The sequence below is a fragment of the Ambystoma mexicanum genome, chromosome 4p (assembly GCF_040938575.1).
Source record: "Ambystoma mexicanum isolate Mex_15411 chromosome 4p, UKY_AmexF1_1, whole genome shotgun sequence".
In the NCBI taxonomy this organism is placed as follows: domain Eukaryota; kingdom Metazoa; phylum Chordata; class Amphibia; order Caudata; family Ambystomatidae; genus Ambystoma; species Ambystoma mexicanum.
In genome coordinates this window covers 619,737,798-619,759,443 of record NC_090927.1, presented here as the reverse complement: position 1 = coordinate 619,759,443, position 21,646 = coordinate 619,737,798, and positions in this window count along the sequence as shown.

The window sequence follows — 21,646 nt, the reverse complement described above, 5'->3', positions numbered from 1 at the left end:
GATGCAGGGATCATTGTCAAGATCGTAGTGACGTCTGGCACTAACGGGAATTGGGGATCTACCACTTTGTTCAGTGCACGAAGATCAATAATAAAACGGTTCGGCACTTCATTACTCCCTTTCTTATATACTGGAAGATTGGGGCTGTTACACACACTGCCTGTAATCTCTTCAATCACTCCCAATTTTACCAAATCAATCACAATACTTTTCAATCCTTTTTCTCCTTCCGCTGAAATTTTATACTGCAGAATACATGGTAGCGTTATTCCTTCTTTCAATGTAATTTTTACTGTCTCTATTTTCAAACATCCCACATCATTGTCATTCACGGCCCAAATGCAAGTTGGCACTGTACCCAATTCCCCTGTTAAAGGTTCCGTCATAAATTCAGAAGTCGGCATATTCTGGGGAGAAATCGTCAAAAATACTCCATCTGGTGTACAATGAATAACTGCACTCAGTTTTTTCAGTAAAATGAATGAATCCTAAAAGATTTTCTCCACAATGCTCTGTCAAAAGGAATGGACAATGTACAGTAAAAGGCCCTATTGTCACTGCTACTGGTTTAGATTCGGGGTTTATTACTGGGGTACCTGCAAACCCTACTGAAATATTCTGTTGCCCTGACAGAGGTATGCCTGGAACCAAGTGATGATCTATCGAGCACTTCTGTGCCCCTGTATCTATGAGGAATCTATGCTCTTCATTCCCAATCTTCATCTCTATGTAGGGTCCTTTCTGATTCACGGGAATAGACACTGGTTCCGACCCCTGTCCTGGGCTGTCCTATTGGGGTAACAATACATGATCTGATGTGTAATCACCACTGTTGTTACAGTGTGCACCTGTTTGTGTGTCAAAAATGTTCCCCCCTCTCTATTTCCCATTTGTGCACCCTGCTGATTTTGACTCTGATTTTGGTTCGGAGCCTGGCCTTGATGTTGTGCTCCATTCCCTTGATCATCCTGATGCTGCTGCATATTATTTCTGTTATGACCATTTGTTACCCTGTGGCCTCTATGAGGCCTTCTCTGACCATAACCGCCTCTATTTTGTAAGTGTGGGCATTGTGCCCGCCAGTGTCCTTCCTCCCTGCAATATGCACATTGGTTTAATCCCAAAGGCCCTCCATATGTATTAAAATTTCCCCTGTTCTGTGTAGTTCCCCTTCCTCTGTTGTGTCCTGCTACCTGCTGAAGTAATACCCACGTTTTGAAGTTTGCTCTATCCTTTGCTTCTCTTTCCTTTTCAGTATTTACCCTGTTTTCATAATATTGAGCCATGTGTAATATTTCTCCTAGCATTTTTGCTTGCCATGTACTTTCTGATGTCATTATCAAATTTTGAACTGGAAGTATTAATCCCCTCACATATTTATCCACAAATAACCTTTTCCCTGCTTCTGTACTCACATCCTGCCCACTAAAATCTGTAAATACTTCTTCAAATCTGTTAAAATAATCTGTGGCCACCTCATCTTTTCCTTGCACACACACTGTCATCTTGTCCCATTGAATTCTTTTCTCCGGGCCCAATTCTTTTAACTTATGTATTATTTGTGCCGATAGTGCTAACATATTCGCCCCTGGCTCTGCACCCACTGCTTTATTTCTATCCTCCAGTATTTAATTCGCCCACGTGGCCCCAAAGGCCGTCTCATCATCCACCTTTCTAATTTGTTTCCATATCTCTGCTGGCAAAATCACAGGGAATATTAAGTCTATATCACTCATTGTGAGCACCGCTGATTTCAATAAAGACTCTACTTCTTTATAAAAACCTGATGGATTTTTTCGTATGTCAGGGATTGTCTGTTTTATATTATTCACTTCCTGTCTAGAGAAGGGAACATGCACAAATTGAGCTGCGTAATGCGCTGGGATTACCACAGCTGGCGTATCGCCTACTGCGGGAGTCTCTACCTTCGGCACAAAAGTAGGGGGCACTTCTCTCATGGGGAAGGCCTCACTCACTAATCCTCCCCCTTCCCTCTTATGTAACAATATTCCCAGGTCGAGGGATAAGGCTGTTTCTCCTGTCCCCCGTTCCATCGCTCTCTTATACCCGCCAATACTTCAGGGGGGCTCACCTTTTTCTCGTTTCTATCTTTAGCTGTCAAATATTCTACCATTGTTTGTAACACTCTCCTCTTCATTGCTAAATTGTATTCATCAAATATTCCATGTATTTCCATTATGGGAATACTGGGATCTGAAATCCATTTTTGTGCCTCCCGCATGCACGCCTTCAGCTCCGCACCAGTTTGCGCTGCTGACGACGAGAATCGCTGCTGTCTACCCCTCTCAATATTCTTTCTCCCATTCCCCAGTGTGGCCAACTCTTCAGAATATTCTTCATCCAGTTCATTCTTTATCTCAAACAGTCGCTTCACATGCTCTTCTATCTCCTCATTCCTTCATCTACATCGGGCTAATGCATTCAAATCCAACAGTCGTTGCGGTGGTAACTTTCCAATTAACTTTTTCCATTGTCTTGACAAATATTCCCCCATGCCTTCCAACAATACCTGTATTCAATTGTTCCTTCTGAAGTCATACAGCAATGCTAGCGTGGATGCCTCATCATTGTCGTCTATATACATTTCCGCCTGTTTTTGCAGCTCGTGCTTTCTCTCCTTGCTGATCTCACTGCGAGTTACTCTCATATATTCATTCTGCTCGATTCCACTCATGAGAGGGGTGGTCGGAACAGTGGCACCTTTTTGATCGGAAGGTGGGGAGGGGGCAGTGAGAGTGGGATATGTCTGTTGGGGTTGTGGTAGTTGCAAGACACTCGGGCTGGCTGGCTAGTGGACAGTGCAATGTCTGATTCAGCCTGTGGCTGTGCTCGCACTGGGAGGCGCTGAGCAACGGGAGGGGTTTGAGCGACAGCTACTGACGTATTCTGTTTGGTTCCACTCCTCAGACCCTGCTTTGTTTCAGTCAAAATTTTGTTTATTAATTCGTCTGACGTGTGTAGCTCTCTTTGTGGATATATTTTTTCTGTTTGCTATTACTCCACTCCTCCTCCTCCTTCTCCTCAGCTTTCTCCGTCTTTGACTTATGCCTGCGCGCATGCTTCTCTCTACTTCTAAATATGAGCATCGCTTCCCTCCTCCAGTCCCTAAGGATGTCTAGTGCCCCAGGGCGTGCTCTTTTACTTATCAACACCTTTTCCAGATTATCTATACGTCCCATCTCGAAACTCCCATGGCTCGGCCACTGAAGGTCTGCCTGTTTTCTGGTTTGCTTATGCCAAGTCTCACACAACATTATCGCTCCCATACCATACTTTATGTACATCTCATAAACCGGCGTTCCTCCCGGAGGTGCTTTCTGGCCAGTTTCCAAAGATTGTTCACTGCAGCGGAATAATCCTGCTAAGGTAGACAATACCCCAGGCATGTTTTAACCTTACCCTTGGCTAATCAAACTTACTCTGGGTGTTTGATTTTGCAAAATCAACTCTCAACCAATATCAGGATTACTTACGAATCGGGGCACGACTCACCTGATCAATCAATTTGTCTTCTTCAAGACACAATTCGTCCGTATACTGACGCAACCAATGACGTTGTGTCTGCGTATCTCGGCTCTGCCTCGTTTTCGGGACCCTTGCCTCCTTGTTCGCTGGCCAGGGGTGTTGATTAGGGATCAGTGGTGCGCAGATCTGCAAAGGAGTCTCTCATCGCTTTCGCAAGGGGCGCCCCGTACACCTCTGGATCCCGGCTCGATCGCTCCTGTCCTCACCGTTCTTGTCGCCTTCCTTATTTTGCAACGTACGCGATGGAACAAGTGGGGGAGGGACCCTGTTCAGGTGCCATCTTGAAGGGGCCCCTGAGGGACCCTCGAATGTGGAAACAAGGCACAGTCACCACACACAAACTGATACGCCAGACACGAGGTTGTATTCCCAAAAGCTAGGGTTTATTGAAAAGTAAATAGTCTCAGTTGGCCAACTGTTCTCACGCCCTGCGACGTGTGTCTAACAGACCTCGGGAGATGCAAGAGAGCTAGACACAAACATCAGTAACATATATACAAAACTAACATCTTACAATCAGTAGTGTCACATCAAAAACGCCCCTTGCACATCTCCTTTGAACTGAGCATGATGATTGACAATCGTGACGAGTATGACACCTCAAACATTTGTTTTAGCAACAGTTTGCAATTTTGTAAGGCTGCAGACATAAGTCTTTGTTGAAAAGAACAGAATGCTTCTGTTCTCGCTAGCAAGCTGCATGTGGGGGGGGGGAGAGCCACATTCCAGGCCTTCCTATCTCCTAGTTTCTATTTGGGTTCTGGGGGTCAACTTGATCTCCAGGACTCTACAGGGCTCGAGAAGGGGGGCCGCAAAGAAAAACATAATTCAAGCAATTTAATGTTCGTTCCGAGCATTTTCACTGTGTTTTCGAGACACACTGGCACCTGTGGGCTGATTAGGATGCCTCGCTGCTCTCTTTCAAGGATAGCGTGCGGGAGGAGACCGGGTATTTCTATCAGGGTTGCTACGTTATGTTTCAGTATATTTCCCATGGCCTTGCATTGCACACTGGTAAAGCAGAATATCATGTCAGCGAAGCATTTAGAACAGAAAGCAATAAGCAAACGTTAGAGAAAACAAGATGGCGATGTCTGTCACCTTAAAATGGCCGCACTTCGGTCAAGCTTAGGATTATGTATTACTAACACTAAGAGCATGAGACGATTGGTCTTCAGCCAACATAGTACATTTCCCCATCATCGAGGGGTGTCTCTTTTTTCTGGATCGACAGGTTGCCTGTAGCCATGCAACCCATTGCATGCACATTGCACGTGATGCCTGAATTTGCCCTTACACTCCCTTTATGTTTATTGATTGACATCATAATGTACTTGTTGATGTAGATAGTCGGTAACGTACACATGTTCTGCACTGCACCAATCCACTTCTGAGCCATGTTACACCATTCTACATGCCTACTCACTGCTGCAATGTGAAAGTGACCTGGCATGTATGGTCAGATTGTCATCCCTTCACTTTCATGAAACGCACTGGCACAGGTGCATCCTGTGACACATGTACTCAGTATTGGAACACCCTAGCGGGTGTTTAGCAAAGTTGATTGGTCAATCTGCGGACTATACTAACTGGTATAGGCCTCAGATTGATTATAGCCTGCCAATCGGGTTATAATGACTGTGGAGCTGCCTGCAAGTGTGTATGTGTACACTTTCACATACATCAAAACAAGCAGCATTCTAGCTGCCTGCTTTGCTGTATAGGATGCTGTTCATAATCACCATACGGGTGTATATGAACACAGGTGTTCTTGAACACTTTCACATGTACATATGCAAGCAGCTTCAACGTTGTGTAGTGCAACATTGCAGCTACTCACTTATGTGTGTGTGAAAGTGTTCATTTACACGTGTGTTCTCTGCAGCTTTTTTGTTGAATGACTAATATGTAGTTGATTAACGTTAATACTGCTGCAATTTCAGCATTGTGCCCGTTATGTTCAACTGGCACAATCCTGAATGTGCACTGTCGTGCAGTATGTGTACTCCCAGGCCCACTTAGCTAATCTGGTGGGGCCTGGTCGTGATGATTTGACACACTGAATAATGTTTTAGGGGACAATCAATGCACAATGTGCTGTATCAGGCACTGAGGGGTGTTCTGGAGGCTTCCTGGACCGGCAGCTCGGACTGTACTGCGCGTTATGGTCCCTCATGCCTCGTTGCAGGCTCTCGCTTTGCTCGGGACATTCACTATGTCTACATGGCCCATGACGCCCGGTAGGGGCGGAGCTGCAGATGGATGAAGTTATATTGGTGATGATGATTTAGTGATGCATGTGTACATGAATATTACGTGTGTCATGGTGTGTTTGGATTCACTTGCAGCTGTGGCCATTTGGCTGTTCAGACATGCTTATGGTATCTGCCATTTCTTTGTTGCCATCTGTCATATCTGCCTGTGATATGTGCCTGACAGAGGTGGTGTGTGATGGAGGTACATGTACATTCAGTACATGTTTAGGCTTTGCTATTTACACACATCTACTTCTGCTTTTGGGATGCGTTTGCATATCAATGAAACTGGATGCATGGCGAATTTCAGCTGTGTGTGACATGTCTGCTTCATGTGTTGGCTGTCCATGTGATGTCTATGTTTGTGTGAGTTATGTGCTTCTGACATGTGTACTCATGTTTCTTTTTTCCACAATACAGATGATGATGCAATAGAGCCAGAGGATGATGATGTCATTCCAGACACGGGGTTGCTATTACATCAGCAAACCGGCACAAGTGGGGGTCGTGGGGTGGTAGACCACGAAAACCCACTTGTGCTCCAGACCATCGTGTCCAGGGCTGGCAATCAGTCTAGCTCTGATGATCACTCTGACAACAATGTTGAGCTGGATGCGCGTCATGTCCATTTGTCGACGGTGAGTGATCCTGATGTGGACAATCTTCTGTCCGCGAAACCTGCACTGAGGGGCCAGACAGTGTTGGAACCTCCACATGTGGTGGATTGGGACACACGGTCACCCTCCACAGCAGTTGCTGATGTGCCTGGGGCATCATGTCAACAGAGGGATGTGGTACTGCAGCCGCAGGCGGTGCCAATTCAGCGAGGACCACTGTTCCTTGGGCCCCGCGGGTGTCAAGTCCAGCAACGCACTGGCCGTGCGCCACCGGGGTATACTGAATGGGAGCAATCCATGTATGCCAATTCAGAACAACAGGGGGCAGCTATTGATAAGATCGCTGAGGGAATGGGACGTGTGGCCCAATGTGTGCTCTCCCTGCTAGGCAGGTGGACCTCCAACAGCGGGCAGCACAGTCCACGGCCCACTCACTCAGGCTGGGCATGGCTGCCTCAGACAGGGCACGTTGGGCTGAAATGGTGTCTCTGCATCAAGCACTTGCTGCTCACGCAGAGGCACACATGGAGGCCCTGAGGGATGACCATCAATCCCTCAGATCTACTCTGGGTGTGCTCAACATATCCCAGAGGAAGCAGACAGAGGAGAGGTTGGGGCAGCTTGAGAACCCATCTTGGCTGAGCTATGTGCAAGCTGGGAGGTGCTCTGGATTTCATGCGAGGCCATGCAGGCAGAACTCCATGTTACACTTGCTACCTTGCTACCTTGCAAGAGGAAGCACGCGTATCACGTGTGGTGCTGCATGCTGACCTACGTGCCATCGCCACACAGGACCGGGCTTACCAGACCCGCATGCTTGCTGCCGTCGAGGGGCAAGCTGCACATAGGCGTGGTCAGGCAACTGTGCCACATCCACCTTCTGTTTTCCATCCAGAGGTCGGGCCGTGCAGGCGTTGAGCCCATGGAGTTTTTTATCTCAACATCATTGCATGTGGGTGTTGAGGTGCACCCTGTACCTCCCCCCTTCTGGGTGCCTCTCCCCCCGTGTCATATGTGGACATTTTTATTTTATTAGTTTAAAATTGTTTGTCTATTGTGCATTCATGTGACGGTGTGGTGCTATGTGGCTTTTGAAAGCATCCACTGTCTGTTCCAGTTGGGCCCATTCAAGCTTGTCTTGTGTATGTGTTTGTGGCTTGGGGTCCTGACACAAATGCCACTCCTGCTTCCCCTTTCCATGCGCTTGCAAGGATGGTTAGGTGTGACAGCAATTTACTCAAGGGCATTGAACTTTCGTCCTATCTGTGGCCTATCTGCTGCTGTACTACTTGTGTTTACACCTCTAGTGGGGATTATGGATGTTTTCTCCACGGCATGTCTGCAATCAATTTTGGTGAGTACATTTTTGAACTGTCCATTTATTGAAGTTGATTGTGATGTATTTTCATTTCTTGCCTGTATACGTGCTTGATGAACTTCATGCTGTATTTGGTAGCTTGCGCCCTTTAGCTGTCAAAGTGACACTGATGGTGGGAGGGGGCCGGGTGGTGACAATGTCAAGTTGGAACGTGTTGAGTTCAGCCCCTCGGGATTGTGGAAAAGGAGGATGCATTAGGAATGTGACCCAAGAGGCACAACTCATGGCCGAGTCCTCACCTGAGATGTCTGCCTATACTACTACTTTTTTTTCCTACTGGACTACAGCTCTTTTACTTGTTTTTCACACTCTGGTGCCTTTAGTCCCTGTTTTTCTTCCTGCTACTGTCCTTGTTGCAGATCTGTCTGCCTGTCTCTCGGGTAGTTATTTACACATACTCTTACACTGCCTTGGTTTGCCTCATTACACTTCTGTTCCACAGCATCTCTCTCTCGCTCCTCCTGTCTGTCATCTATTACATCCATACCTTTATGTTGACTTTGGCCTTTTACCAATGCTATTCAACTGTTGTGGCTCTTAACTTGCTGTCAGACGGTTATCTCGCATTCACTGTGCCTTTCTAGACGTGTGCTGTCTCTGCCTTTCTTCGTTCACGCTATCAAGGATTGATTGGGTTTCAGCTCAACCACCCAGTTTTTCCAGCCTCCTTGGTTATTTTCTACTCAAGTTCCAGCTCTACCAATCAGTTGTGGCATCCTCATTGATTATTTTGTACTGAAATTGCTACCCATCCTATTGAACCATTGTTCAACTGTGCTACCTGGTAGTTATTCTATCATTCAGCTTGGACATGTTCTTGGCCATCTTCTGCGACTTCAAGTCATCTACTGGAGACTCTTCCAGGGTTTTTTGGTGCCTAGAGGCTTTTTCTCTGGTTTGGGGGTTTGGCTCCTTGGAGTTCTCTGCGATTTGGTATTTTTACCAGTCAAGGTCGCCTCTGAGGGGGCTGGACTCTATTTACATGAAAGGAAGAACAAGGAAACCAAGGGGAAGGGGGATCCTGAAGCCAGGTAGACTAGAAGGAAGAAGCTGACGGACCCCAGACACAGTTCATCTGAAGGTCATGGTAATGAGGAAATGAGAGAGGGGCTTTTGTTGTCGGACAGTACACTTGGGCTACAGTGATTGGGCACTCTCTGACATTGTCATTGGTGGGTACTATGTACATGATGTGTTCTAATGGTCAATGGCTGTTCCTGTGTTGGGTTTACTTTTCAGGTGTCAGGGTTTTGTGGTTTGACATACTGGGGTGTCCACATGGGCAATGTTCACATGTGATGTGTACAGGACACTGAGGGTCAATTCATTTCACATGCATGTATTGAGTGCATGTCCCTACTGACACACACACTTACACAATGCCCCACCACACATACGACCACCCTTCCATGCCCACACGTGCACACAGATTGCCTTCACTGGCATGACCACTTTCCATTTGGGGATCATGTACATGCGTCACTGGGTTGTTTAAGTTGCTTGTCCTTTTAATATGATGCTCAAGGTGTATCCCGAACACAATGGCTGCTCACTGTGCTGTGTGCTGAGCGGTGTGTTGCAGGAGACACACACAGCACACAGTTTTGGGATTTGCTGATTTTGATTGTCCAATGTGCATGCCAACAGGCATTCTGTCTTTTGTTGATGGTACTGCTGGTGGCATGCATTTTTGTATGACTTTGTATGTATGGAAGGTTGTTGGTCAGTCATTTCATTTGATTCCATGTCAGGTGTGATTGTCTCAGTTCTCTTTCCATTTATCACGTGTCACTTTGTATCAAATTGGTCATGTGATGTGCTTTTGGTTTGCTCTTTTGCTGTTGGATGCCATGTCATGGTGTGGCCGACAAGGGTGATGGGAGGGTTTGGGTGACAGACCAGTGATTTTCAGGGCCTGTTTTGCAGGGTGGTGGTGTGATATGCACCTTTCAGGTGTTCCCTTTGGTCACAAAGGATTGGTTATGATTAAGTCGCTAGGGATGCACACAATGTTGCACTTCCGTGGCAACATTCTCAGGGTGGTAAGGTTGTGACAGTTGACTGTCTCTTTGTCATCATTGATTGTCACCTGGTATGTGCCAGGCCTGTGTGCACTCCACAGGGGTGGGAGTTTAGGTGAAATATGTGGCCACAAGATGGGTCTGGGCTGCCTCTCCACGTGCCCTTTTCCCTCCCATGAGAAGCGCCTGTGCCTGTGGTTGGAGATGTGGGGGCACCACCATGTCCACCGGTACACCCCGCCGCATTGCAACATTGTGCAGGACACATGCTGCCACAATGATCCTGCACACTACTGGGGGTGCATATAGTAGCTGCCCGCCAGAGCGGTCAAGGGAGCGGAAGCGTGACTTGAGCACTCCAAATGTGTGCTCCACTATGCCCCTGGTTGCAATATGAGCTGTGTTGTATCTTACCTGGAGTGGTGTGGTGGGGTTCCATATTGGCATCATCATGTGGTTGCTCAGAGGGTAGGCACTGCCCCTGGGGAGGTGAGGATGGTTGTCATTAATTGGGTTTGTGCATTTGTCTGTGTGTGACATGCATGCATGTGCACATACATTTGTACTCACCAATGAGACAGGCCATCCTTCCCAGCTTCCAGGTCCCCACTCAGGGTGGACATTCTGTATATGAAACTGTCATGGGTAGACCCAGGATAGTTTGCAGAGACAGAGATGATGATTCCATGGGCATCGCATACAACCTGTACGTTGACGGAATGCCAGTGCTTGCGGTTGCGGTAGATGTTCTCAGTGGCCCTAGGTGGACGTAGGGCCACATGGGTGCAATCTATGGCACCAAGCACTTTGGGGAAGTGTGCCACCCTGCAAAAGTCATGGACTAAAGCCTGCCTTTCTGCGGGGGTTCTGGGCATGTATATGTGTCTGCGGACTGAAGGGCGCGCAGTCATGATTGCCAAGACCTGGTGTAGGCAGCGTGACTGCGTGGGCTGTGAGACACCCCCATCTATGGCAGTTGTCTGCTGAAATGACCCAGTGGCCAAAAAATGCAGGACATTGAGCACCTTTTCCAAAGGGCTCAGTGCTTGGGAGCACAAGGTGGGCGATGTGAGCCCATCCTCCCACTCTGTGACCAGGTCTAGGATGATACAAGGTGGAAACCTATACCTGCCATAGACCTGGTCATCAGGCATCCCAAAAAGGCTGGTCCTGGGCAAAAAAATGCAGGGCTTGGCTATTCTCCTCCTCCTGCGGTGTCCCACGATCAGTGCTGCGGGAAATGGGACATTCATCGTAGCTGTATATACGTGTTTGTTGTTTGTGCGCACTTTTATACTGCACGAGGACGATTCTGCCTGCCTTCGTGTGGCAGGCGTGTATACACCTGTGCGTGTCTTTTGGCGTGCATGGGTTTCCCCTATTCGATTCCATTAATACGTGTAGTTCGCAAGCGTGTGGGCGTACTGTGTATTTCCCAGCAGTACTTTCCCAATTACGCCCTAATTTTCACGTGTTGTTCCCCATTCCGCATGTTCCGCCCCCTTTTTGGTGCGTGCGCTACACGGTGTGCACTTTCGCTGTGCACATCGCGAACGGCATTCGGGATGTCGCAGTGACGTGTGCGCCCATGTGGGCCATGCACGGATTTGGCGCACATCACAGGAAAAACATGCGCAGGGCCTTTCATGAATCGCATGTGTGCGCTAGCTTTTTAACGCTTGTGCCAGCTTGCGACACAAATTTTGCCGCACATTTATTCCATGAATTACCTCCATATTCTCTTATTAATATCTCCATACCACCCAACACATTAAACATGAACTAACATTAACATGCCAAGTGCAAACACATGATGTCAGTATCAAAATGAAAACAACACGATGAACAGATTTAAAAACCAACACAGTGATAACAATCCAAAAAGGAGGGTGTTTTAATATTCTAGCAATATTGAGTTTATCTCACAATATTTCCAGTGTTAATGTTGTTGTTCTTATGTTATGTTTATTTCTTTAATGCAACACAGCCCTTGAAATAGGGCAGGTGTTGGCAGCAACACCACCTTATCTCTGAGACCCCAATGCTCAGCCTTAAGCACACAGATGACATCATTGATGTGATCATCAATAACATCACTTGTATAGAAGATCTCACATGAATGTAAAAGTGATTCAACTTGCTGCATCTAAAGTAGAGTATGAATTCAAGTTCAAAGCATTATTGGAGTTTATATTAAAACATACTTCCCATTTATAACCATAGTATTCCAACACATCTAAGACTGTCAGTGTGTGTGGAGCATTTTACATGAGGATATACACTGTTACCCTTAGCACTCTGTTTGTAAAACAGTCTCCAAAGCAAAGTAGACATTTGGAGTACTGCAATTATCCATCAGTCCACCAAAAATTACTAACATACATGAGAAGGACCAGTTTCCCAAGTTCCTTTAGTCTGCATTTCACAACACACCTATCATCAGTTTAATGAGGCAAAAGGTGAGCCTTGATCATGTAAAATAGTCAATGTTATGGGCGGTGACCAGTAAACTAAACCATGAGGAAACACATGCTCATGTTGTGAGTACACAGAATCATCAGGAGTCCATAACTTACCATACTAACATAAGTTATAATGTTTCTAGTGCATTGATTTGATATCTGTTTTTTTCTATATGCTCTCTAATACGACTCACATGATCCCTCACCTTTAATTATATGGACTACAGCAGGTGGAAGTAGTGATAGAAAACATCTGGAGATCCACATATCCACAGGTTGAAGGCCCCTTCTATACTCTATCTGAATATGTATATTATTATAAGCCAAAAGTATTTTCTGAAGTCATTCTACCATTATTGTCAATGTTTGAAAATGTATATGGATTTTGAACATTGATAGGGCATATTACATCTCACCCCAAATATAATCTAGGACTTTCAACATAGTTGGAAATGGTACACTATGCCTAGTACTTACCTGTGGCATCATTGAGGAGATCATAAGTCATGTCATAAATGATTACAGATGTGAATCATCACTGAATAAGAAAGAAACATCAAAAGCTATGTATGATAATGCTGACAATGAAAGAAAATAAATGACCCCGCAATAGGTTTGCTTCTCAACTTCTTCACAACAATGTTCTCTTTCTGTGACCAACAAGACTTTTTTCTCCTGAAAAAAGAACATACACCATAAAAACAGGATCAATAATAGAAGATAATGTGTAACCAATATAAAAATATATTTCCATTTTGTTTTTGCCCATTGTATCAGTACCAAAACAAAGTTGTGTATTTTCTTGTACGCATCCATCTAAGGTTGTATGATATAATAACATGGGCAGTGGAGGAAAAACTTTCTCACTGGAGATTAAAATATCAGCACTAAAAAGAATATTTATATTGAGTGTACCAATTTACAAATAACTTTACATTGCATTAAATATAACTGCAATTGATTGCTAAGGGTTATTTTAACTGTGTTAGCATAAGTTAACTTTAAACCCACCTATATGATAACAATCCAAAAAATATGGTACATCAAATTGCGCAGTGTAAATTGCCTAAACTGTCTCTTCCTTACTAATTAGATGTCTGTGTATGTGTAAGGCCAAAAGAATATTCCTGGAAGTGATAAGCGTTTACAAGTTAATACAAATAATTGCGTGTGAAACTAAAGTTTATTTGTATTATACAAAGACATTTTTTTGTGATTAGTAATATTTAAATTAGTGTTTCCGTAATACTATCAGTATTATTGTTGCTGTTACTATAATTATTAATATGAATGCAGATATTGTAATCATTATTCTCCTTACAATTGTAAGCAACAGAAATATTAAAAACTTTCAAGTGTTCTTTTGAAAAAAAAACAATTGAAACCTTATTAGTATTCCACTCACCACATTTAAGACTATCATAATATTATCTACTGTGATACTTGTGGAACATTGTATCATATGTTTCATTGAATACTAGATAGCCATCCGATCATGCAACATCTCTTTCTGGTACAATTAATTTATTTCTATTAAATGCTACCTTAATACGCTGTAGGATGCAATAGCAAAAAGCACATATTGTACCAACATATAATAGTGCTACTCATAAAGACATTGGGCCTCATTACACGGAAGGCGGTAATGGTTAACGGCCACCGTTAATGGTAACGGTGACCGTTAACCATTACCGCCTTACTACGAGGTCCCTTAGCGGGTTGGTGCTTTAACGCCTGCTTTTTGCAGGCGTTAAAAACCAACCCGCTAAGGGACCTCGGAGCTAATTACGGCACCGCAAAATTGCGGTGCCGTAATTAGCGCCTTCCCCATTCCCATAGAGCCCTATGGGGCAGAAATGGGAATGGGGAAGGGCAATGGTGGAAGGGGGATTTACCGCCCCACCAACCTTGGAATGGGGCGGTAAATCCCCTTTCCACCAAGGCGGTGCCGGTATTTTACCGGCATGAGCCATGGCGCTAATAGCGCCATGGCTCACCGCCTTCTGTGTAATGAGGCCCATTGTTTTAATACTTTCCCACAATATTTTCTTAAAACACCAGTTGAAAAATGGAAGGAAAGGAAGAAAATGGCCTCTTACAAAGAAGTGTTGTTCTTTATCACTTATCTAAAATAGTGTGCGTCCAGAACTGGGCCACATTCACACATTGAAAACTAGTCTCTATTGTTGACATTTGTCTACTGCTGAAATGTGCCTTAAGATAAAAAAAAAGTACTGTAACCAGAGATTTTAAATCATATTACATGTTCACCTAAACAGCTGCATGTTAACCCAAAATAATGTAGCAGGGATATAGAAATAGTAGCAGGGATATAAAAACATAACCTAACTATCAGTAGGAAACTTTACTACAACTATACATAATGTGGATCATGTGTTACATTAACATGGAGAAAGAGACAGTTTCAGGATGCTGTTGGTATACACAATACTTACATTTGTTTAAATTATGTAAATTACACATTTCCATTTTTGATCTTTAATGTTATTCGGCACTTTTTAGGGAAATGTGGTTAAAACCTCAAAGCAAATTGTACATTTTGGTTTTAGTAAAAGTAAGACAGCATGCTGAAGATTATTAGGTAATATAGGCTTGAAAGAAAGCAAATACGAGTTTCATACAAGGTTGTAAACAGGAGTTTACGATCCTCTTTCTGTTTTTTGTAAAAATCGTTATACAATTAAATAAAATAAAATAAAAAAATATGAGTTTATAGATGGAGACAGTTTGTTTCTCGTCACAGCCAAGTTGTATACAGTCCAGTGTGGATGCTTACTCGTTTGTGGAATATAATTCAAACTATTTCAAAACAAAAGATCACAAAGGACTTGCAGACTTCATGTACTGTTGAATAAACCAGGATTAACTTCCAGGACACTAAAATCTTTTAAGGGCAATTCAAATAACTCGCAAGTGTGCTGATGGTTTTTGGTGAGGTTGAACTTGCATTGGGTTCCAGAGCTTCTCACTTTGATTCAGGGATTCAATGAGGAGCCTCAAATGTCAGGATGATTTGTTGAGATAGTTTGGCCAATCAGAGCATGCACATTTACAAGAGGATGCTCAAGGTTCCATTAAAGGCAAATTTACAGGAGGACGTTCAAGGTTGTGAATGTAGAAAATTGCATGCATAGGACCAGAAACATGTAAGTGCAAGCATTGGTGGTCCATGGCGTGTAATTACCATACAACACAAAACACTCATGGTAAACAGATTTTTCCTTATATTCAGTACACCTGGACTGGGGATGCAGACCTTTCTGTTCCATTACCGTCACAGCATCACACAAAACAGGGACAGGTGTATGGTCATTATTATTCATGTTTACATATCAGAAAAACTATTATTGTGTTCCCTATATCTCACCATGACCAGAAGAACACCCTGGCCCTCCAAGGTGTTCTCACCATGGGTTGCGATGGTGCGCCGCCTATCTAAAAGAATAGGAAGGGAGATTCACTGACACTAAAACTACAATGAGACAATTACTCAAACTAAAACAGCTAAGACTGGGAGCGGGTTGTTCTTGGCAAAGCAGTTTGCGGGGGAAGGTTCAGAAACGTGTAACTTTACAGAGATTTTATTAACCCTCTGCGAAGTGTGCTAAACCTACTCATAAAAAACTATTTTTTGAAAAAAGGGGCAAATTAGAGCGCTTTCAAAACATACAATGTCTATCTATATGTGTCTATTGCTTTTCCTTTGGCACATTTAGATCCATAGTAAGAGTAATTACGTTACTTCACAGAGGAAATTTGAAAGACACAACAAATGTAATTAAAACTAATCATGTGTCATATAGGCACTGGTCATTCATGATTTGTTATTTTCTTGCATGTATCTCGTATCACTTGTACGACTTAGGGATGTCTGCATATTCTTAGGTCGACCGGTTTCGATGATATGTTTATTACATCATCTTCCTGAGGACCGATTTCTTTGTGCGCAGCATCAGTCTTCCACCCATCAGGTGTGACAGGGCACTCTGCCCAACCTAGTCAAACTGACCTATTTTATGCCGGGTGCTATATAGGAACTTCATTTTTGAAAGCACAAAATGCAATTCAAAATATATATTGTACAGGGACATTTTCTGAATGTGTTGCCTTTCCCCAATATGTAGGTACACACCACACTTTCCATCATTTTTCAAATACCTTATTGTGCTCAGTTCATGTATTTGGGGCGCATCATACTCAAGGACGAACTCATTTTCAAAGGCTATATGAATTAGGCAGCCTCTCATAGGTTGGGAGCCCAGGTATTTCCGCAGGAGGCGTACTGTAAACCGGAGAAGAGACAGAAACATTTTTTCTCAGTTCACACTGCCATCTGTTAGGATTTACACAAGATTGCGCCCATCATCTATGTGGGCTTGCAAATATTGCTACATATGTGTATGTGTATGTAGCGCAAGGCCCATTAAGTCTGGATGTTAGGTTGTATTTCCATATGATCGGGATTTATTTTTACCATGTTCGCTAGCCTTTGGTATTTTTAGCCTTGTGCTGGTGCTAACCCACTATCACAGTGCGTGATGCTCAGCTCTAAAAACATTCCACTTTTGTAACGGTCAGATCTTTTCACATTTGGTTTGGAGTGATGGTTTATCCTGTGCAGGCGCTCGCCGTGCACAGATATTTGTGAGTCATTATAGAAATCACAGCGGTTGTGTTGAACACATTCGTGTATGCCGACTTTTTTTCTGCATTAGTCAGGTTTTCAGTCATAAATCATTGCAGAGGTCATTATATGTTTATATTAAGCAAATTCATGTGTGCCGACTTCTTTTCTGCATTCGTCCGCTCGGCGGTAATTAAATATCCTGTGTAGGCGTGCACCATACACGGATGGCCATACATCTTTATAAGGATCGATACAGTTCTATTAAGCACATGTGCGTATTCTATCATCTTTTTTGCATTCATCAAGCTTACCTTTAGCCGCTCTGCGTCTGGGCTTTTCGTGCTGCGAGGCTCAGTGTGGAATCTCACACAAAAAAACCTGTTAGGGGGGTTTTCATGGAGATCAACCCTCCACTTATATGTGCGCATGAGTCAGAAAAAAGAGAAAGGACTTTTTCTCTCTTTGCACAGGGCAGTGAAGAAAGAGGAAGGGCCTCCTCCCTTCAGAGGTTCTGCGGTGGCCATCTTTAGTTGGTCAAAGGTGTTGCACAGCCGTACTAACTCAGTCTTTGTACAACCACAAGCATATTTAAGTGTGGTTGAAGGTAAACATCAAATGTCTTGATATAAAATCAGAAAACAGGGACTTCCTGCAGCTATGTACCATGGTGCTTATTTCCTTGCCGATAACTCACGTGCTTATTCCCCTAAGGCATTATTATAATGTCGTTACAGTATGGCACACAGATGTTTGGGCTTTGGAATGATGACAGCGTACTGTTGCGGCTGTGCATTCCGCCGCCAACGTATAGTCGTTCTATAATTGTGCAGAGCTGCTAGGTTTGTGTTATAGATGGTATGCATTGTTGAACTAATCTAGGTTTGGACTAGTCAGTGAACTGCATAGAGGTTCAATAACTTACGTGCTTATGCCCTTAAACATTATTATAATATCGTTACAGTATAACACACAGATGTTTGTGCTTTCGCAGTGATGGCAGCGTATTGTTGCAGCTGTGCATTCCGCCACCAACGTATATTGATTCTATATTGTTTGGAGCTGCTAGGTTTGTGTTATAGATAGTATGCATTGCTGAGCTAGTCTAGGTTTGAGCTGTTCAGCGAACTGCATAGAGGCGAGAATTGATGATACAGTCTCTCTCGTGTAAATTTCTACAGTTTCGATTCAATGTTGGAATACTTTATTTATTTATTCATTGATTTCATGAGAGCCAAGTCGTTCCACTGGATTTCTTCATTTAGCCCATTCCTTACAGTGTCTAGATGCAAAATCCAGTTTTGCTCTCTTTTCAATAGGAGATTCTAATACTTGCCGCCTCTGAGAAGGGGAGAAATTTTCTCGAGAATCGTCCATTGAAATTGCTCTGCTGTGTGGTTTAGTAGTTTAAAGTGTGCCACTGTTACGCTCACCTGGTCTCTGCGGAGGTGTTGGAGCACGGTTGCAGCCCTCCCTGGTGTTAGATCTCCCCCTTCTGGTTTCGTCTCCTGCGGATCAGCTATGGGCGGTGACAATTAGTGGCACTGTTCCTGCGTGCATATGGGAAAACTTGAATTCGCTGGTAGATGACTGTGGTATCTCCCAACCCCTTCTACCCAAGGTGCGATTTCTGTGGGCACGTACCGGCCCATAAGGCTCGCCTGATTAATGTGAATGATGAGCTCTCCATCCTGCTACTTCTGGCAGGGGTGCTTGTTGGTGGAATCTAGTTCTTTCACTGATTCCTGAGTACTAGTCCAGTCCGGCTGCGACTAAGTTCCTCTTTCTGCTTCCTCTAAATGTCTTTTGTCTTTTCCCCTCTTTCTGCTTTCTTTCAATGTCTTTGTCTTTTCCCTCTCAATGTCTTGATGTTATTGCTCTCAATGTGGTTGATTTGCACTGAATAAAGTTTTCTCTCAGTTTTTTCCCAAATAGGCGGAAATGCGGCCTAACAACAGCTGTGGAGGTGCGGAACGCGGCTGAGCAGAAGATAGATGTAAATGCAATGTTCAGCAGCAGGTGAGTGATGGCTTTAGGGAAAGCGCAAGGTTTTAATGGCAGCGAGCCCTTAACATAATGTCTGTTAAGTGTTTAACCTTGTCTTTTTCCTTTTCTTTGCAGGTGCTGTGAGTTCGGATGGAATCCATCGTGCCGTGGTGCCTGGATGATGCTGTCTGCGTTCCGGGGTGTTTGCCAGTGAGCCGTGTTGTCAGTAAGAAGATGTCTGCACTCCAATATGTTTGCAGGTGAGCCGCGGTGCCAGGAGGAAGATGTCTGTGCTTCGAAATGTTTGCAGGTGAGCCGCGGTGCCAGGAGGATGAAGTCCGCGCTCCGAGATGTTTGCAGGTGAGCTGCGGTGCCAGGAGGAAGCGTTCATGTAAGAGCAGGATTCTCCAGTGACAAGCACGGATGCAGATGGCAGGATAACTCCAGGTAAGATGAATCCCAGGCGACGGTGAGCATTACGCTGCACGGAGGTACAGAATAACGCAAAGAGTCTGCCTTGGGGTTGGGCTGGCTTTTATAGCTGAGCTCTTAAGGCCACACCCCTTAGAAAAGTTCTGCATACCTCACCCTACCACTCCTAAAAGTTAGAAGATGCACGTGCAGATGAAGATGAAGACCACACCCGGAGTAGTTACCCAAATGAGAGTTCTTGAGAGTATTCTTGCTTATGATAAAAGAGTTCCTGTTTATTTTAAGCACTTCTGCCCATAATGGAGATGCCCAGTTTAAATCCTTCCATGAGCCTGGACTGTCTCCAACCAGGCCCCCCATGTATAAATGTCCCAAAGGGATGTGTGTGACCCATGATGCCCCCTGCTCCCTCCACTTTATGGTACCACTCTTGTGATCCTGGGCAAGTGGCCATGACAGCCACCATAGGTGCAGTAAACTTGTGTGTCCTGATACAGGATTCATGTTCAAACAGCCTCTTTTTCAGGGTTCGGCAGGTCATGCCCACATATTTTAGATCATATTGTGATTAGGTAGATGTCACCCTTGCTGTTGCAGTTCCTAAATTTTCTTTGCTGCCAGGGGGTCTTCCATCCTATCTCAACACTCTTGCTTCTATTTGTCTATACGCACATCACACAGCTCCCGCATGGAGCATGGCCACTTGGTGCATTTGCACCCCAGATAGTATTGGGATTTGATTCATCTCTTGGTTCTTTTAGAGTACCTCAACACTGATGTGATGTTTTATGAGGGTGTCTTTTTCTCGTGTTGTTGCAGTGTGATGTTGCAAGGGATTTTTCTTGCTTGCTTGCGTGTATCATTTACTATCCTCCTCGGATAACCTCTAGACAGGAGTTGGTTTTTTAACCCAGATGCCTGTGTATTGAAGTCGACAATATTCATACATGTTCGTAGATAATGTGAAAATTGCCCGAAGGGCAGGTTGTCCCGCAGTGCACATGGATCGTAACTCGTGTAGGTCAATAGTGCATTTTGATCAGTGTTCTTCTTATACACTTTTGAGATTAGACTGCAATCTTGGACCAAGAGGTAAAGGTCCAGAAAGTGTGTTTCCTTTTTATTTGACTCTATAGTGAATATGAGATGTGGACTACATCTATTGATCCATCGGTGGAAGGCTTCAAGATCTGTACTGGTACCTTCAAAAATCATGAATACTGTGATAGCTCTAGTAGAGCATAAGAACCTGCAGGCTCAGAATCAATTCAGCTAGTTTCCTGGAATACTCGTGGATTCCATCATTTTGTCAATTCTAGTGAAAACTCACTTCATGATTTTGATATCATAGTGCTCCAGGAAACATGGCTAGTTGATCCTCCTTTTTGGGACGGTTTTGAGATTTTGTTGTTGCCTGCTATATCTCAAAAGAGAGGACGTCCTATGGCGGGATTAATGTTGGCAATCAGGAAATCAAAACATTTTGTGGCTACCTCATGCACGTGTCTGAGTCCTTACATCCAAGTTGTTAAATTAATAAAAAATCACTATGTTTTGATGATTATTAATATATACTGTGGCGAGGGCATTTAAAGTCAGAACTATTTTTTAATTATATGGTTGTGGTACTTGACAATTTGGCCTTGGAAGGTAATATTGATTTTATTCTCATTTTGGGTGATCTAAATCTGCATCTAATACCGGAATCAGGCAGGAGGCTTAACCTGGATGAACAGCAATGGTGTTTACTCATGGATGAAAGACACTATTTCATGGCGAATGGAATAATTGAAGGTGATATCCCAGCTAAATACACATGGTGCCGGGATCAATCACGGGCCATTATTGACTACATTTATATAAACCATGCCTTTTTAAACATAATTAAATCACTGGAGGTTAAACCTAGTGATACAAGTGATCACAGCCGGTTGCATTTAACCTGGAAGTGGAGTTTATCACAAAATCTGCCTCAGAATGAGAGGTACAAAGGGCATGTAGAAGCAAATAATGCAAGAAATCGACTATAGAACACTATCAGAATTGGACAAAGCGCTAACAAATGAAGATGGAAAGTGTTATGTGTCATGCATGCAAATATTTGTACAAGTGAAATCGGCGTCTCGAGGATACAATTATAAACATCAGCATGTGTTTGATGTGGTAGTCAAGGCAAAGAAAACTGAATTAAGATGGCAAATAAGACAGGCAAAACATCTGCCAATATGTGAAAGGGCCCCCAAAATAAAAAGACTTAAAACGGTCTATAAAAATTGGCAGAGGGGGAGGAAATCACTTTCTTTC